The 20296-nt window shown below is 42.3% G+C and overlaps 1 long non-coding RNA gene across 2 annotated transcripts; it reads right to left on the bottom strand.

Annotated features, from left to right (window-relative positions):
• Nucleotides 1-3998: 3998 nt before the first annotated feature.
• On the bottom strand, nucleotides 3999-19826 carry LOC108789299. Of its 2 annotated transcripts, XR_001941389.1 has the most exons (5): nucleotides 19788-19826; nucleotides 16935-16994; nucleotides 16791-16810; nucleotides 15806-15811; nucleotides 3999-4014 (listed from the first exon to the last, which is right to left on the bottom strand). It is a non-coding gene; the product is annotated as an uncharacterized LOC108789299 (long non-coding RNA). The 2 variants fall into 2 exon arrangements; XR_001941388.1 differs by lacking the exon at nucleotides 19788-19826 and having other exon boundaries at nucleotides 16935-17035.
• Between the last annotated feature and the right edge of the window lie 470 nt (nucleotides 19827-20296).

Genomic DNA, 20296 nt, shown 5'->3' with positions numbered 1-20296 from the left:
CCATTCTTTTCCTGCTCTGTTCACTTTCAGTGATTCAGACTTTCAGTGATAACAGTCATCAGGACAGATGGAGAAGGTGAATCTCCCCAACAGGGACACAGACAGCAATAAAAACCTGACATGTGTTCTAATACCTCTCCACTCCATCTAAACCTAAAATATGTTTGGTTTCAGTTGCTCATTGAATCTATTATACTTATAGTAATAATCCATATTATTAAAGAACTTATTTAACTTCACCGCACTGTGCTATGCTGTGCTATGATTGGTTCATGGTGCAGAGCCAATCACAGCATAGCAAGCAAGTTAAAGGAGTTATTTACTTAAAGGAAGGACAGTGAAAGGGCTGCTGTAGTTTACAGCTTATTCTTCAAATGCTAGTTCCCTGGCTTTCATTTTGTCTAGCTTTTATAATTTAGGTGGGTTACCCAGGAAAAGTATGCCGATAAGGACTACTGACTTTAATTTGACCCTGACGATTCCAGGGCAGGGACTTTGAAAGTATTAAAGCCAATGGTCCAGAACCTCAGCCATGCAATTAGTATTTTCAGAAGGAGGTAAGCAATATGAACCCCATATTTCTATTAGGAAAGGTTTAATTTAACGTATAGGATGATTTGGTGCTGGTGTTTTAGGCAGCTTATGGGGGCAGGGGGATGTCACTGGTGGGGGGTGCTAGTCTAATAAATAGTCTGTAAACAGGAAGATTCAAAAGGGCGAAAAGAATGTGCTGGATCCGTGTGGTTATTCTCTTGGTGTTTCTCATCCAGCAGTAATTAAATGATGTGAATATGTGTGGCCTGTCTAACAGGTAGGCAGCTTCTGCAATCCAAAAGATCCCCACAGTATCCTTGGCTTGCCAGTTAACACAGTGTATGTAGGACTTGAAGCGCCACACCAATTAAAATAGTCCAAATACAACTTTATTTCATTAGGGTCAGGGGATAGTCAAGTAGAGTAGCCACGTATTCTCGGGGCCCATCAGGGCTTAATGAGATAAATCATGTATATGGACTACAATCCCAACAGCTTGAAAGTTGTAATGAGTCATGATTGGAGTACTTCAGGCTTGACAGCAGTTGGTTTGAAACCAGCTGCAGTGCTAACAAGTGTGAAGTACTTCCATCAACTTTCAAGCTGCAGGGATTGTAGTCCCTATACATGATTTCATAAGATTTCTATCATTTTAGGGGTGACTTGGACCCCCTGAAATGCATTGCCTACTCTACTTGAATGGCCTTGACCCTAATGGAACAATGCTGTATCTAGACTATCTGAAAAGCGCTTCAATTCCTCCATCAAATGTGTAGGCAGGGAGATGACGCAACAAGCGGAGGAGCTACAATCACAGATAGCAGTGTAATTCCTCTGGCTGTAAAGTGTGTGTAATTCATGGGGTGGATGCAGAGATTTATGCATTTTGGTGGGTGACAACAGAGTAGTACATTTGGCTGTTTATCTGGTGTTCTACTTTACCAAAACTAAAGCATAGTGGATTTCCACTAATAAAAATAATGTTTGTTATTTATATAACATGGAAACATAGATCCACAGTTCTTTCCATTGAAGATTATCCTCTATCTGCACATTTAAAGCCATTCTATGAGCAGTAAGTGCAGTCAGGTTTCTTTATGTAAACTGAAGTGATGAGCATTTACAGCACTGCAAATAAAGCCATTGCCTATATATAGAACAAAGAGAACTAATAAGCATGAATCAATCACACTACATAGATTCAGCCTTAATTTACTACTTAGTGAGTCAGTGACACAAAGCAACTATGCAGGCATGGAGTTCTGGGCATATTGGCTGCCTACTTGTATCAGGCCAGCAAGGATGAAAGAACGAAAAACTATAGTGCCCAAAATTGTCCAACACTGTTAAAGCCTCCGCAGGACAGAATTTAGAATTAACTGTAAAAAATGGCCCTAAAATCATTTTTCTCACTCCTGCATGCATGGTGATATGCAACCTGTGTGGTGCAATCATTTTTTTTCATATCATATATAGCTGCACCTGACATATTCATTTACATTCGTATGTGCGTGCATGTGTGTTTGTGTGTATGTGTGGGGGAGGGGGGCTTTGGTTGTTTTCTTAATTTTATTTCAAAAATATATTAAGGGCTTGTGTACAGTGGCGTCACAAGGGGGGTGCGGCCTGCACTCGGGTGACACCATTGGAGGGGTGACACCAAAATGACTGACTGTCATTTTGGTGTCACCCCCTCTAAAAAGCTGGGCACTGTGACAGTGTCATGGGAGAGGAGGGGACCCGGCAGCATACCTCATCCCGCTGGGTGAACATCCTCTCTCTGCCGGCGTCCATCACTAAGGTGGCCGCCAGCAGGACGTCAATGAGATGACATCATCACGCACGCGCGTGGTGAAGTCACACGCATGCGCGATGACGTCACGTCGGGGTGTCACTCGGTCTCCGCTCCGGGTGACACCCAGTCTCGGGACACATAGGCAAGCAGCATGTTTTTAGTGGCATTCAACTTTCATTTGAGCTCATTTCAAGATATTTTACAGATCCTTCTCAGTTCCTTCTCTGGTGGTTCTGACATCCTTCTGATCTTCTTCTAACCCACATTTAGCTGCATCAGTCTGATTTTTCATTTCCATTGTCTTTTATGGGAATGGGGAAAATAGTTCTGATGTGAACTTATGTCCATATACAGAAGCCCTTATTTTTTTTAATTAATTTACAGACCTCGTTTTCACATCTAGGCAGAGGACACCCCTATTTTCTATTTCAAGCTTCCACTTCCAGTGTCACCTGTTCATATTTGGCCTGCTCAAAATAAAAGAACTTGAGATTCTAGCTTTTGTCTTTTGAGTTATAACTGCAAATGTAACTGAAAACCCAATGTCATTGTCAATGTAACTATAAACCACAGATGACCAAAAATGAAGTCTACACCACAAAGGTAGTAGTTAAATGAGTTGGTGCGTACATTAAAATCCTGTGCCTGGCCATAAAATTATAGTATTTGTCCAACTCATGTACTAAATATTAAGATCAATGTTATTCTCTATGGACAGGCTTGCTGTATGTTTAGGGGTTTTAGAGATACTGAAAGCACAATGGCCATGTTTGAAATTAGTTACCTTGATATTCTTGCTCAGTGCCTGGATTTTTAGATCAAAGTGAACATATTATTTAAATTTGCAGCTTAGTGCAGTCTTTTATTTTCTTTTATTGAGTGTTTCTATAAAAGATGGCTGCACTGACCATACAAAAGATCCTGTTACGGATTGATAGCAGGAAATATACTGAATTAATGAAAATGACTAAAATAAGAGAATAACCACAAATAAGGGGCCTTATTAATTTTTTTGTTATACTTAATGTTACAAATTTGCACGACAAATGTCTGTAAATTGAAAGAAAACTAAAATTGGAAGATTTTACAGCCAAATTGGGACATTTCTGTGAGACACAATGGCAGTCATTTCGTTAGTCTTGATACAAAAAAACTCTGATGGATTATTTACATGATTAAAGTACAGGTTCACATTAGAGGTGGTTAAATATCTCTTATGAGCCCATTTTGAATGGCAAGACAGAGGCAAAGATGCAACAAAATTGTCCAGCCTTTTTGATAAAAGAAGATGGGTATAAGGCAAAACGTCTGGTTAAATGCAATCTACCTACATAGGTTTACTTAATACTGTACAAATAGTAAATAGATATGCACCTTATAATGTTTTTTTCTCTTTTATATATTCTTTTGAATATTTGTGGCTACATCTGACATTCTCATACTAGTCCCCACAGTGGTAGAACCGGCAACAAAACAAATCCCATATAGTGGAATATCCTTTTGTGTATTAGATAAAGCAAAGAATGGCACTCACAAGGTTGTGTAGCTCAGGTGAATAACAATGTAGCATATTTTGTGGTTAAGCTCCACCTGATGGGTTATGTCACAAGCCTTCACCAGGGTTTTAAAGTAGAACTTCATAATGCAGCAATCTATAATTTTATACTTGTCATCTGCCTGCTGATCTTTCTGTCCTTATTTTTAAGATTTAATGAGTTTTCCACCTTAGAACATGCGAGAAAAAAGAGGCCAAATGACCATCTATGTTTCCTACTGTACACTGGCTGGTGGGAGGAGTCAGATGGAGCCATCACGTCACTGCAGTAATGCTCACTACAACACTTATTGACATTTTTCAGAAATTATGCCTATCTAAGTAAATACACACAGCTTTGCCTAAATGTGAACATTACAAGATGGTAAACCAGATGCTGTGCATTACATATGTTTGCAGTGGAGATTACACTACACAGTATAAGACACTAGTCTGATATCAGTCCTGCCATACTCCTTACTGGCTCTGCATAAGTGGAAAATATAGTACACCTAATACAATAAGGAACACAGCAAGTCATTTGTACTCATTGAGAAACAACACTACATTTACACATACAGAGCAACACAACAATGTCAACTGGCAATAGATTGTCAGCTGTAGAGGAGTGCACAGGGAGGAGGGGGCTCCCTCTCCTTCAGATGAAACTGGATCCATGGAAGTTGTGTGCATCACATAGGCCACACCACAGTGATTGACAACCCTGTTGCCCAGGGTGTCTGTATATGATGATTAGTGGGTCCTGTGGGAGGTTGGGTATCATACAGACAAGAAATGTGCCTGCTGCAATACCCTTCAATTAGAATTCAAAGGTGCACAGAAATATCCATCAGCTGCATATGCCTGCTTCATGTTTACTTGGTGTACATTGCTGGCATATGTTTTTATTTAAATACTCCTGCAAAGGTGGAAATGGGCTTTAATGTTAGTAGTGTTCTATTGCTAGCAGGTAGCCAAGCTTGTACTACACAGTTCAGTATAAATGTTTACTAAAAGTAACAGAAAACAGTTACCTTTTTGCCACTTTTTCAGAAGGATAGTTGTCCGTTCAAAACAAGTTAGGCAACTTAATGCGCTATCGAAGCGTACTGAGCTCCGCAGTGTCTGCTTTATCATGAGAAGCTGGCATTTAGGCTGAGTTCACATCTATCCAAGTCCGCTTCCCTGCATTTGTCAATTTGTTTTTTATGTGCATTGACTTTTCCTGTGTTTTAGGTTATTAGCCAATTAGGATTAGTTTCCTGCAGTGATATCTTTGTTGTAGACTTTTGAGGCGTGTACTTTGTAGACTTCTATGAGAGGCGCTGATGATTCTGAGCAACGGCTCAAGACTTTGTCCCCCACTGTGGGAAAAATTTGTCAACCAAGGTTTCCCAAGTTGTATTGCATCTCTCTCAGTCTTTGTAAAAGCGATGAGAGGGGTCGCATTGGAGGGGCAGGCTACAAAGCTCTGTGATGAGTGCCTCACTGTCACAGAAACACTCAGCTGCAGCCATCTTGCTTGATATGTGGGTGAGCGCACCCAGGTGAAGAACCTGTTACAATGGGATGGCAAGCTGCCCTGTGCTCACCCACAACCCAATATAAGCAAAGTGAAATGCACTTTACATGCATTTTCATGCGCTTCTATAGACTTGTATTGCACTGAAAGCACATGAAAATGCTGCAAAAATGCACTTGCCTCATTTTGACAAATTCACCACAATCCAGTGCACAGATATGAACAAGCCAATTGGTTTATATTATTTTTTGTGTTTTATTTACACATCCATTGTTTTGAATTCTGACACGCATATTTAAATGCCAAGGTGTGAACGGAGCCTTATGGAGAAAAAATCTAAATGCACAGCTGAAATGTGCCTGCTACAAATGAAAACTTTCTAGGTGCTGTGGTTTTATTCTTACAGTTAAATATTTATACAAGGAAAGCAGTTGACCAGAATTACCTGGTGTGATGTTTGGGATATTAGCACATATGGTAAGCACTTTAAGGATGCAGCCTAATTGCAATATCTTCCTTTTTAAAGGCTTGGTAGCCCACTTTTATTTAAATGAAAGTTCACACATCTACCTTGGATACCCTCGCAGGGGTTGTTCTGTACAGCATCCATGCACTGCTTGCAAAAAAACACAAGTATAGCCTGGTTTCCACTCTTAACATTAATAATTCGGACCCACCAGTCCTCTCTGTAGTGCTGTCCCGCACTTGTACTGGTGGCCCCTCAGGCTCATGGCTCTCCAGCACACACACCACCTGACTCCAGTTGGACTTCTGGGGGAAGCCTCTGGACTCCTGAACACAGTCTGTTCCTATTTCCCAGCAGAGGCTCACCTGACTCTTCTCTGACTTCTGGGTGAGTCCTCCTGACTCCTGAAAACCATCTATTCCTATTACCCTAGCCTGCACCCTTTCCTTCGTTCAATCATTGGATAGTGGTCACTGCTAAACCCTGGACCCAAGACTGGAGATCTCATCCCTCCTGAATCACTTTGAAACCTCCTGATTCCATGATCCCAAGCAGAATCCAGAAAAACCCTTGCTTCTTGAAACCTCTCACCCCATTTGGCTGAGAGTCCTGGGTGATAGCACCAAATTCTAATGTGGGACTGCCACACAGTACCACACAGCTGTAACTGGGATAGTAAGTCAGAGGAAAACTCTCTAATGGAGCCCAAAGTAACAGTAACTTCACCACACTGCCCAAAATAATGTTGGTTCATTTTATGCTGAAAAATGTTGTAACATTGTAAAACTATCTATAGGGAAAGATTTTACATTAACTTCAGCAAAGAAGCAGATAGGAATGTTGAATAACATTTGCTAAAGTTCCTTGCTATGTACAGTATATACTGTATGCCTTGTAGAGGGGTTATTTGTTACTGAAGCACATCTGGGCTTTCCTGTGAATGACAATACATGATAAAATAAGACAATAAAACATCCTCGCACGGTTTGACTTTGCAATGAGTCTAGGATAAAAATAATTGGCTTTTCTGATCCAGACTGTGCCCATAACACCAGCAGTTGTGTATTTGCACTGTAAAATGTTGCTGCAAGGCAGCATTTCTGTTCTAGGCAGCTGTATGTGTCAACTTGTCAAAGAAAAGAGGAGAATTGTGGCTTCCAGTATGAATATGACAATACAGATAAATACATTTTTGCTCTGCTAGATTTTCCTATCCATATTAACACTTTAGCAGAATAACACTTAATCATTGAATACTTGGCACACTGCAGAACTCTTCTAATGAAAACGAAATGTAATATTTAGGTCGGTTTATAACAGTGATGGCGAACCTTTTTGAACCCGAGTGCCCAAACTGCGACGCAAAATCAATTTATTTACATCAAAGTGCCAGCGCTGAAAATAAGTCTGGTACTGTACTGCAGTTCGGGCGCTCGGGTTTAAGAAACGTTCAACATCACTGCCTTAGGCCCCATTCACACCAAGCGACATACCTTACAAGCTGGCCGGGATAGCGCAACTGTTCGGGGCGACGTTCCAGCGACCTTCACCGCCACGCTGCATTCAAAAATAGAAACATCGCGCGACATCCGCGGGGAAAAAGGGTCCTGATGAAGCGACAGTGATGGGCGACATGGAGCTGTACATTAGAACAGCTCCATTGAATAACTTTGGCCAGCGACTTCTCGCAATATCGCGCAGCAAAAATGCACGAAATAGCCGGATTTTACGCACAGTGTGAATGGGGCCTTAGGCAAAATAGGGAAACATGCATATTCAAACATTTATACACTTAAAAAACATACACACGTAATAAAACACACACACATTATACACACAGAACTACTCATAAAAATTAATAAATGTGCCATCAGAGAGGGCCCCGCATGCCCTCCCTGGCACGCGTGCCATAGGTTCACCACCACTGGTTTATAACATCATATGTTCGGGACAGTTAATAGACCTCAGAAGCAGGGTACTGATAAAATCATCGTAGGTGATATTTCACAATTGGAGCCAGCATCTTATTCCAGGAAATAGATGATGAAGAGAGAGAGAGTGTTAGATTGAAGCACCATACTGTAGTATTATCGTCCAAATACAATTTTATTCCCCTGAAACATCAGGTAGAAGCTGCATATTTTTGTGACAACAACCAGCTGATGAGGAGCACGTACCTGTTCAAACTACATTTGTAGAATAATAATTATATGTTATCAAGTCCATATTCACTATCTCCTATCTTCTAAACCAGTGGTTCTCAACCTTTACCCCAGAATCCAACGGGTGCTGGAACAACTGGTGGATGGAGCCACAGTATACAGTCTAGAACAGTGGTTCTCAACCTGTATAACCTCAGGACCTACATTTGTCCTTGGTCATTCAGTCGTGACCCAAGTTGCACCACACTGGAACGCACAGCATTGCAGTACCGCATGTTCCGGTGCAAGCGATTAAACTGTGGGCGGGAGGTGTGTTTGGGGTGCTATTCAAATTAATTGCAACACAATGCACTTCCTGCACCAGAACGAACATGGTAGTTTGCGACTAAAACACTGACAGATCTAGAAAGGATTGTCACCAGCACACCAAAAGTTTTGAAGCAAAAAGTCCTTTATTGACAAATCACCATCCAATACAAGCGCTTTCGGGGTCTCACCAGTACCCCTTCATCCGGCTCAAAAACAGACACACAACCACAGACATTCTCACACACATACACACTCCCACAAATATTTCCTGGTGCCTCCATGGCAGCATACCTTTGATAGCTCCGCCCCTTATCCCTGTCCACAGGACCAGTGTAAATCTATAAAAGAGAGAGAGACCCCCCCTACATTCTTTTTTTTGTCCTCACATCTCTGGACCTACAACCAGTGTCATGTCCTCTCTACCTCTGTGTTGTAAATCAACGCAGTCCCACCTGGGTTCAAGCCTCTCCCAGGTGTAGTCCTTGTTCCCCGACTGCTAAATGCGTCTATGGAACTGGGAGCCCCTTCTGGCGATCTTGGGGGCCCGTTTTAAGTCCTATGCATCCTAAACAGTATGGTCAGGCATGGCGGTGATGCTTAGTCTGAGGGTTACAGTCGCAGGTAGTCTGCAACATTTGTTGTGTTTTTCTTGCCTGTTTTATTTCTCTCTCTCTCTCCCCCTCTTCTTCCCTCCACTAAGTGTGCTCTTCCTGGTCATCCTGTCGTTTTTTCCCTGTTTCTGTTTTTGGGTCTCCTCCTATTTTTATGGGTATAGTGTGGGATGCTGTGCTGTCGCAGAGCTCCATTCCCTGTAGAGGTCCCGGGAGCCAGAATGTGATATCACTCCGGTCACATAAGGGAGCAGTAAACAATGCACATATGGTTGGAGCTTCCTCGTGGTCCACCCCACCTCAAGCTGAATGGCTGTTCGGCACGAGAACTGACAGTGCTGTGCTAGGGGGAGGCTGAGGAGTAGGGATGGGACGAGTGTTCGATTCGAACATGAGTTCGAATCGAACATCGGCAGTTTGAGTGCTCGCCGAACGCCGAACTTTATGGGATGTTCGCGGTTTGTTCGACAGCAGACATTCCATAATACAAAATGCCCACTGAAGCTCTGATTTGTTAAAGTCTTGCACCTGGCCACTGGTCAGGTGCAAGACTTTGCCCAATCAGGGCTCAGCAGAGGAGGGGCCTGAAGGAGAAAGTTCTCTATCAGGTCCCCCCATGCTGATTGACAGCAGGCAGTGGGCGGTTGCAATTTCCAGCTTGCTATTGGCTATTGCATTTTACAATATCCAATAGCAGGCTGGGTATGGCTCCCAGCCTGCAATGAAGAGGAGGCAGGGGGCGGGGCAGAGGTGCCGCGGCCGGACGGGGGAACGGAGAAGCTGACGGATCAGGGAAAGACAGCAGCAGAGGTACGCCAACACAGGCGGGGAGAACAGCGGGTATTTGAAGGGACACAGGCCGCTGCAGCCACATGTACCGGCAGCTCTTGTGGGGGTCGAACATTCGACCCCCATACACTTGCATTGAGTTCGAGTTCGAGTTCGTACTCGAACATTTCGGCGGTTCGAATGTTCGAATACGAACCGAACACGGGGGTGTTCGGCTCATCCCTACTCATTCCACCTAGTGCAGTGGAAGGCATTCAGCGACCCACTGAACATTGGGTCATGACCCACTTTTGCGTCACGACCCACTAGTTGAGAACCAAGGCTCTAAACCCAAATGTCATCTCCAAATGTAAAAAATAATATGATAAAAAAATATAAAACATGATAAGATAAAACATTTTAAAGTAAAAAAAAAATGTTAAAATAAAAAGTGATAAAAAAGTCTAACAAAAATTGAGGAACCTGGCCTTGGGGCAGCAAAGAGTGTAAAACTGGCCCTGATTACATTCTCATATAAATTATTATCATCTGTGTGCTCCTGTCCCAGTGATAATTGCTACCCTTTTCTGCTCCCACATGAACCAGGAAGCAGGGTGTTGCTAGAATTGTACAGGACCTGGTGCATAGAAAAGAGATAAAGTCTGTGGCACGCATAGCACACCATGGTGAACAGTGGGCATTGTTGGGCTGCCCACAGCAATATGCAGGGGCGTATTTACCGCGAGGCAAACAAGGCGTTTGCCTAGAGTGGCACTTTCCTTGGGAGCGGCCCTAGACAAACGCCTTGTACTGTGTACTGACAGCATGTTTGTATAAGCTCCGTTTAATGTACGGAGCCTTCTTGTGGAGGAGAGGGGGGAGGGCGGGAGCCGGGAACAGAAGCAGACGGGAGGGGAGAGCCCAGCAGTGAAGAGCAGTCAGCCGGATAAGTTCGCACTTTCAACACATCACCGGCCACAGAATCGATGATGCTTCTAGGCAATAGCAAGGACAAAAACTTTGGGGCTGCTCCTAAACCATCTACAATCATACACAATGTGGATTAAACACTTGTTATTTTAGATGCAGGTAGCCTCGCACACAACCATAAAAGTGTTAACAAAGAGACAATTACTGTCACAATGCAAGTAGAAACAAGTCCACAGAGATACATCAGTGTACTGACGCAAGCAGAAACATAACCATAGAGCCGCAGTCAGCATACCTCTGCACCACTCTTCCACTGCTCATCTCTGCCCTCGGATCCATTACTCAACCTCTGCACCTCTTGTCAGTGGCGTCACAACCGGGGGGGCTTTGTTTATATAATGGGGGCGGGGGGAAATCTCTGCCCTGGGCGCCCAGAACTCTGGTTACGCCACTGCCTCTTGTCCACAGCTCACCCCTGCACCTGTCTTCTACCGCTCTCCACTGCATCCCTCCTCCAACATTCACTTTTGCTACTACATCTCTCTTTCAGTGGTCACTTCCACACGACTGCTTCAATACTCACCTCTGCACCCTCCTCCATGCCCTTCTCTTCCACTGCTTACCTCTGCATCCCTCTTCAAATGTTCACCACTGACCCCTCTCTGCCCCCCTTTTTCAGGCCTCTGTGCCCCCTGCACTACTCTTCTAGGGCTCACTTCTGCACCTCTGCTCTTACACTCACCTCTGCAACCCTCTTCAACTTCTCAGCTCTATCTTGGTTGCAGTCAATGGATAACAGGAACAAAAGTACAGTTATCCTTTAACAAAGCAAAGCTAATGATCACTGAGCTCAATGAAAACATCTCACAGTGGTAACAGCAAGTGCAGGAACATATGAATCTTAATCCTTTTGTGTCTGTGCTGTATAGGTGTTTTTACATTATTACAGTTATCAGCTGCTCCCTCAGACGTCTGCTCTACTATGGTCACACTGCCCCCAGCCCACCTCCTTACCTGTTGCCTCCCTCTTCCTAGTCAGACACCACCCTATCCCTAAGCAGCTGCTGACAACACTATGGAATTCAGGACACAGTGATACTGTGTCTAAATAATGACATCACGTAGATGAAGTTCAGGAGTGAAAGTCCTGCTGTAAGTTTAGAGCAATGGGCAGTCGATATACGCGTTACTTCAAATGGTGACATTACATCATCTTGATTTGTGTGCCCGAGTCCTACTGTCCAATGTGGCAGTGCGTGGCAATGCCACTGTGTTATCTCCATTCCTGTGTCCAGAATTTGAGTGGCCAGGGCATGCTAATGGCACAGGTGTGCACAGCCTTTAAAATAAAGGTGTTGGGAAGGGGTCAAGACTCCACCTGGGAGACAGGAAAGCTCCACCCCGGAGTCAGAATGGAGTCCAGTGCAGCAGGGTGCTGCAGATTGGGAAGAACCCCCAGTGTGCAGGTTAGCACACGACTGAGGCTGTCTGGAGGAACAGACAGCGGGCTGAGGCCGGAGCAGCGGTGCTGCAAATGCAAAGCCAGGAGACTGGATGGGCAGGTGCTGCCATGAGATGCTAAAGAACCCCTGCGAGGGTAATTGTTCTGTTTTGTGAACTTTCATTTAATAAAAGTGGGCAAGGAAGCCCTTGAATGAAGATTACAGCGAGTGGATGCGTCCTTTATGCGCTACTATTTGGAGCTAATCCCCACACCAATTACAGCAAAGAGCAGTGGGAGTTTAGGGGAGCACAGCAAAATTATTTTGGAGATCACAGGACCCCTGGGTTTTCCCCTGAATGTGGGGCCCGGGACAATAGGCAAAAGATGCTAGCAATGCCCATGAAAGATAGTGAGGTTAAACCTTCCCAACGAGTTCATGGACAGCAATACAAACTTGACAGTATTATTTACTCTTTTCATAGCTGTAGGAGCCTAAAAAAAGTTTTGGCTGTATTTGGACATCAACATACCTAGATTTTCTAAAGGTATCACCGCATACCGCATTACTCTCGTATTTTGTAATCTTATTTATATATACTTCTTTAGTTTTTTTCAGTGGTATGATTTAGTGGTGAAAATTATTAGTGCCCCCCCATTTTGACTGTGGTATCTTATGTGCCCCCCCTATATATTGTTCCTAGAGTCGCCTCTGATCTCATGACATTACATATGAGTTTTCCCAGCAACGTTCTACTGATGTAACCTTCCCAGGATGCAACACTGGACCAGGAAATAGATCAACTCTATTTGTAAGTAAATACAAAACAAATTGTATAACTAATGCATGTGAGATGATTTTAAATCAGCGTGCAGAGCTGCACGCTGAGGTGATTTTTAGGGAAAGGTCCACTTTGGGTAACTATTATTGCACTTTTCCAAAAATCTAGCACTCTACACATTGTCTGATGTTGAAAGAATATTGGGGTTGGGTTGTTTTGCTAAAAGTTTACAGCTTGAAACAGCTAATTGTTTTATGGGACCTTTTTTATTTTCCCATAACCCAACTGGATTAAAGAGATTAAAGAAATTATCTAGATATGCAAATGTTTCTTGTACTTATTGTCATGCCATTTGGGGTGGCAACTATATTAGTAGAAAAGTCCAAATACCATTTGCACTCCTTCGGTCTTACAGTTCCCAAAAGGGTGTTTGTGGTGCTCAAGATGTCCACGCGGATGGCGCCGTGCACAAACATCAGCAAAGAGTGTTACACCGGCACACACCGAAACGTTAGTTACATAAAGCTGTTTGTTCTGTTACCGCTGGATGAAATAAAAACGTTTATTTATATCGGACTGTGTTGAAGACGCATGTGTACCCCTGGGGTTCCCCACAATATCTATCAATACGATATTGGATCTTCTCAGTGTGTGCCGGTGTAACACTCTTTGCCAACTATATTAGTAGATCACCATACAGTTCAACCTTGTGACTTTTTTTGTAGTGTTTTCAAAGATAAAATATGTTAGAAAAAAATATAGATATATGTACTGTATATATATTGTCTCCAAACAGGAAGTGAGAAAATATTTTGCCATGCTCAGTATTATTCGATCTATCTTTCTTCAGCTCTTTTAACTAATTTAGATCTGTTGCAGGGACGTGCGGTCAGGGGAGGCAGGTGAGGCTAGGGAGAGAGGCTGGGGAATGCCTCACCCGGAACAAGAGGTACTGCATGTTCCTGATCTGTTGCAATCCTTATTGACAATTCTATATGTAACCATGCTGATAAAATTGGTAGTCTTTAACCACACATAATATATTGGAATAAGAAGTCCTATTAGATTATTATAAAAATAAATACACATTGAGAATATTGCAGTTGCTGAGATAACATGATTTTATTTATGCGGTTTGCTACTAATTCTACATAGAGAGGTTATACAGGAAGGAGAATAGCTAACATTAGATAAGTACAGAAACTTCAATATTAATCAGGTTTACTACTTATTTACCGTGTCTAAGGTAATAAGTAGTTGACTGGTCCTGACTTTGCCCTCCTGCTTGACTACCCCTACTGCCCTGAGTCTGCTGACCTCCAGACTGGCTGCTGCTGCTGCCTTGGCTTTGCTGTCCACTTCCTTGCTGGTATCCACTTTCAACTTGACTTCCACCAGTTTGCTGCCCACAGCTTTGAGTTTGGGAACCTCCTTGACTTTGTTGCCCAGTGCCCTGGGTCTGTTGGCCACTGGATTGGCTTTGTTGACCAGAAGTTTGAGTTTGCCCACTGCTCTGGCTCTGATTACCACTGGTTTGGCCACTGGTCTGCTGACCACTGGTTTGGCCACTGGTCTGCTGACCACTGGTTTGGCCACTGGTCTGCTGACCACTGGTTTGGCCACTGGTCTGCTGACCAGTGGTTTGGCCACTAGTCTGCTGACCACTGGTTTGGCTACTGGTCTGCTGACCACTGGTTTGGCCACTGGTCTGCTGACCACTGGTTTGGCTACTGGTCTGCTGACCACAGGTTTGGCTACTGGTCTGCTGACCACTTGTTTGGCCACTGCTCTGCTGACCACTAGTTTGGGTTTGACCACTGGTCTGGCTACTGCTCAGCTGACTGCTGGTTTGGGTTTGACCACTGGTTTGGGTACTGCTTTGCTGACCGCTGGTTGGAGTTTGACCGCTGGTTGGAGTTTGACTGCTGGTTTGGTTTATTCCACTAGCACCACTTTGCTGACCACTGGTCTGACTTTGTTGATTGCTGCTCTGGCCATAGCTTCCACCACTCCATGCTGACTGTAAAACACATAAAAACAATATCGATATGTAAACAAAAACCATATTTTTTTTATATAATTCTAAAGATTTTTAGTATTTGTAACTTCAACTGCAGATAGTGGCAATTTATCTAGATGAGACTGCTTCAGTGAAATAACATACAGTAGTCTGTAAAAACTAAGGAAGCATTAAAGAGTTCCCTTCTACCTATGGCTGGTCACACATTGTTAACAAAATATATTAGTAATAACCATAGTTCACATCAGTTAATTTTCAATTGAAAGTAATTGTTTGCTCATACAGTATATATGGCTGGACATATTAAACCATAGTTTGATTAACAGAACTTACTGCAGTCGGCTTGTTGCTAGAGGGCTGTAAACAAAAAAACAATAAAATAGTTAAAATGCATTAAAGTTCCTTGACAGTTCACTAGATCTTACAGTACACATGTCATATACAATGCCCTATGTATAAGTGTGTTTAACTATTGAATAGCTTGCAATAGCTGTGTTGAAAAAAAAATTGATCACTGGTAAAACCTCTCCTTTCCTTGTAAATACTATGAGGGTTATTCACAAAGCTGCCGGCTATTCACTTCAGGCTTGTACAGCTGATTCGGCCGAACCGAAATGCAGAAGGAGTTCGACTCAGCCGATCCAACATCTGGATCGGCTGAGCCAAACCTCTGGCAGGCTGCTCGCTACTGTTCAGCCTATTCTCACAGGGGCCGAACAGCAGTGAGTGAATAGCCGAATGCCGCCGACAGGCATTTGGCTCGGCTATTCTGCTCGGTACCTCCGTGGTACCGAGCAGAATAGGAAAACTACTTTTTTAAAAGTAGAAAACGACAGCTTGCTCTGCCCAACTGTTTTCTATTGGCAGGGACCAGCTGTCATTACAATGAGAGCTCGGCGGAGCCCGGCAGTGATATGAAAGCCGGCTCCACTGAGCTCTCATTGTAATGACAGTGCAGCGTCCCCTGGTTACCAAGTAACCAGGGGACACTGCACTGTCATGAGGGCTCAGCGGAGCCTGTCGTGATATCAAAGCCACCTCTGCTGAGCTCTCATCGTCAGGAGCCCACACTCACAGGCAGCTGCACAGCAGACCTGAGGAGCCAGAGGAAGTAGAGAGGAGCCGCTGCTGCTGTCAAGATGGAGCTGACAACTATTCCCTGAGGGTGCAAAAGAGCTGGCTCCGCAGAGTTCTCATCGTAATGACAGATCAGCGTCCCCGGGTTACCGGGTAACCCGGGGGACACTGATCTGTCATTGCAAGTGGCCGGAGCCAGCCATGAGATGATGGCTGGCTCCACCCAGCTGTCGGCCTGCTTCGGCTTTCACCTCGCAAAGTCGAGCAGAAGCATATGCCTTCGGCTCGACCGAGCCGCTCAGCAAACTTTGGGAGCTGCACGGGCTATAGCGAATAGCCCGTACAGCAGCCTTTCAGTTCTACTGAACCGAAGGGCTCAGGGGGCCGAAGCTAGCCAAAGGATCAGCCGTAGCTGATCCTTCGGCTAGCTTTGTGAATAACTCCCTATGAATATCAGTTCCTACTTCATGAGAGGCAGCAGCAATATAACAACACCTTTATGGCGCACAGTTGTACGTTAGTTGTTAGAGTATCCGTGTCCTTTATTCTTGGGTGGTTTGCCAATATTAGTTGTATAGAGATGCACAACAACTAACTTACAGAACTGTTGTTTAGAGAATTTATGAAGGAGCTAAAGTTTTTTTATGACCTTCTGGACCCTTACGCCTTTCCACATATCAGTGCAGTCTACTGCCGTGCCCCTGAGTGTATGTGTTACTGTTACTGTTTTACAAATATTAGTTCTCATGTTCCATTAGGAAACAGGGATACATCATATTGTTACAGTGTACAACTTAATTCCACAAGCATTTTTTAGGATCTATAAGTTATTTTCTTACCTTCTTGGATGGGTTTGGTGCTAAAAAATTAAAACAGGAAGAAATTATTTTTTGAAATGAAAATACTGATCTTCATATATAAAAACAAGAGCACTTTATCTGTAGCAGAAATTATGCACATTGTTGTTAATTCAGGGTTCCTACCTCCTTCCATTGTGGTGGATAAGGTTTATTGATTCCTTGTAAGGACCGGCAAAGTAAAACCTGTGCATAAATCAGAATAATGTTACTTAAGGTAAAATACAGCAATGTGCACACATTCAAACAATCAATAAAATATAAAACTCTTTAGGCTGTGGCATATGGGTTCCTTTTAGCCACATTTCCTTTATTCCATAACTTTTTTCTTTCAAAAGCAAGGCAGACTATGCACATTAATGCAGCATAAAGAACAATACTTCTGTATGGAGAAGTAGATACCCCGTCCCCAGTGATAACAGGCCCTGCAGGCTGAACTAGAGAAATCCTTTGATTCCCCCATCCATGCTAAACAGTGTGGATGGAGGAATTTCCCCTTGGTTATTGCATTCTGAGAGAATACCCAAACAGTGTCAGCAGCTGATAGACTGCAGTCTGTCTGTGAGGTGAAACAAAACAGCAGGTTCACCAGTGTATGGCACAGCATAGAAGAGCAAAAACCCTCTAGTCATTATTTGGCAGTATAACTACATCTAAAGGAAAAAGGTCACTCCTTTGAAGACAGTCAAGTACACATCCTAGACAATGAGGAGGACTGGTTTAAAAGAGGTGTGAAAGAGGCCATTTATGTAAAAATGGAGAAGCCAAGCTTGAATAGAGGTGGGGGGGGTGAGAAATCTATTGTCTGCCACATACAGTACTGTTTTAACACCTCTCTCTAGGCAGTTATTAACACCCCCTAGACTCCATTTATGCTAATGCAATCAACACCTGGTTGTGACTAACAGATTATGTGGATTGGAGTGAAATTCACCATATTTATTCCCAGATAATGTTTTTGTACAAGTCATTCTGAATTAAGAAAGCTGGCCAGATGTCAAGTGAAACGTCTTCAAGAAAAATTCAGCAAGTCCAGTTGCCTTGACTTATTGTTTACAGATACTGCAGTCACTGTTCTGCCAACAGATTTCCACCCTATTCCTTTGACAAAAATGTATTGAAAAATCCACATTTGTCGAGATGGTTGGTGTCGGCCAGGAAATGTCCACAATTCAACTTGTGTATGAACAGCTTTTGTTTTCTCTGAATTTTCTCCTGTTTACATTCAGCTTGATATTACTGGAGGATTGAATTTTATGTAGCACTACTGTGAATCATTTTTGTGCCCAGTATCTAGCAAAAAAGAGGAGACACTAAAAACCACCAATGTGCCAAAATCTAATGCATTGGAACTGGATAGAGTACTGAGCATGCCTTGCTACATTTATAGGCTTGAAATCAGGAAACAAATACATAAAATTACAGCTATCACCCATAACTTAAAGCTTTAAATTCATGAGGAGGACTGATGAAGTGAAGACATTGCTGCATTTACCCTCCAGATAATTTTTTTGTCTTTTTAGGTAGAGAGGAGATGAGTTTTGGGGTGAGTGGAGGAAGAGATAGAACTTCTTGCACGTTTTTAACACTGAAAAGTGGTCACCAAGAGTGGAAGTGAAGGGAGTTTTCTCCATTTGAAACAGGTAGAATGGCGACGAGCCTCCACCAGATCATTATTGCCATGTTTACTCCCTGTGAAGAATCCCTACACTTCTTGTCCTAATAAAGGTAACTACCAGGAAAAAAAAGAGAAGGAAGAACTCCCCAAAAGGTAAGCAAAAGCAAATAATGGCCAACAGAGGCTGGAGTCTAACTTTTGTATAGGTTTTTATATTGCAATCAGTAAGGCCAAGTATATACAACATAAACTATTAACCAGAACTACACCCCTTTATTTAGGGGTACCTATTTGGATTTAATAATTATTTTAACCAACACTTGGCCTTATTTATTTATAGGGTACAGCGAAGCAATTATACAAATTATACTATTTAATACAAATAGTTTGAAATGTCTGAGAAAAATAAAATCTTCTACTACCAGACCCCATGTTGGCAAATCACATTTTAGTTTACAGAGCAAGACATACCAACAAAGCAAATTCAGCTTTGTAGACTAGCCAACATAATGAAGAATACCTGTCTCTTGGTCTCTATGGATTATGACACATTCACATATTAAAGAAGAGACTAAATCAACTCCCTAGCTTGCCTCTGTTCTATACAGAAGTGGAGATTACACATCTGAATGAAGCATATTTCATTAAACTGGTTGGCTTGCTGTTCCTCTGCGGTCTGGGATTCTGTGTTCTCGTGAATTTATATGCTTTTTTCAGTAATTGCTTGTTGCTTGTCTAATTAGGTCTTCAACTTCAGAATGAGAAAGCCATAAACTGTAATCTGGTCTAAAAATCCTTGTGCCTTTGCAAGCTACTTTTAATGGCTGATATTGTGGTTTATGAAGTGTTACGATTAGTAGGGTTTTCCTTGTTAAGTAGTTAACACCCCTTATAAAATCATTACTGTCAACACTAACTCTGAAACAAGTATGGGCTATGATGCTGTTTTTTTTCTTAATAGAGTTGTAACTTGAGTTGCTGTTATGTTGAAAGTGAGCAGAACTGGAGAATGTTTCCAAATCAGCTATGTTGTCCTAGATTGTTCACGTCTTCTGCCTTCTCCAAACTCTTCACTCTTTTGTGAATAACCCTGTATGTGTCACAAAATAAAAAAAAGAAATAAATTAATAATAAATTGAATATTAAACATACTTCTCTGAAAGTATTATTCATGTTGAATATACTTTTTTAATATGCATAGTATACATGTATATACAGGTGCATGAAGAATCAAGTTTGTAAAATTAGCTATTTCTCAATCAAAACCCAAGCGTTAGGAAGCTCTTTTCAGCATCTGAATTGATAAAATGCATTTGTTTGTCAGAGCATTATCTGAAAAGCTGATAGAATAGGCTACTTACCCAGTGAAGGTATCAGTCAACTGTGAAGTTCAGATGTCTGTAGCCATCTATTTATACTGACAAAATAGGTGTTGTACAAAGTGCCTAAACACTATGGAATCCAACCCAGCAAAGGCGTATCCTTTAAAATTATACTGACATAAATATTACGTAGTGATGGTACAGAACTCATAAAGAATAATAGCTCAGCAAATACTGAAATGAAACAGTTAAAGTAAACCGCAAATTAATAATAGTCCTTTCAGTTGTCAAATAATGGCTATGATTATGTCTATTTTGTGGGAGGTTTTCTGTAATTAAGTGACATGAAATTCTAACAATGTAATTGGCCAACTAGTGGAAGTCATGTTTATTAAAAAAGCAATGACAATAACTATAAGTACGTAAACCAATACATAGAGCTGTCAACACATACATAAATTAATACAACATACTGTACATGAAATTACATTGCATGTGATGTAAATTGATCCTTATTTTAAAATTGATATACTTAAAACATAAATTAG

This window comes from Nanorana parkeri, unplaced genomic scaffold (genome assembly GCF_000935625.1).
Source record: "Nanorana parkeri isolate BGI_ZX_2015 unplaced genomic scaffold, ASM93562v1 scaffold386, whole genome shotgun sequence".
NCBI classification, from domain to species: domain Eukaryota; kingdom Metazoa; phylum Chordata; class Amphibia; order Anura; family Dicroglossidae; genus Nanorana; species Nanorana parkeri.
The sequence above is the reverse complement of the archived record's forward strand: the minus strand, read 5'-3'. Positions and strand labels throughout refer to the sequence as shown.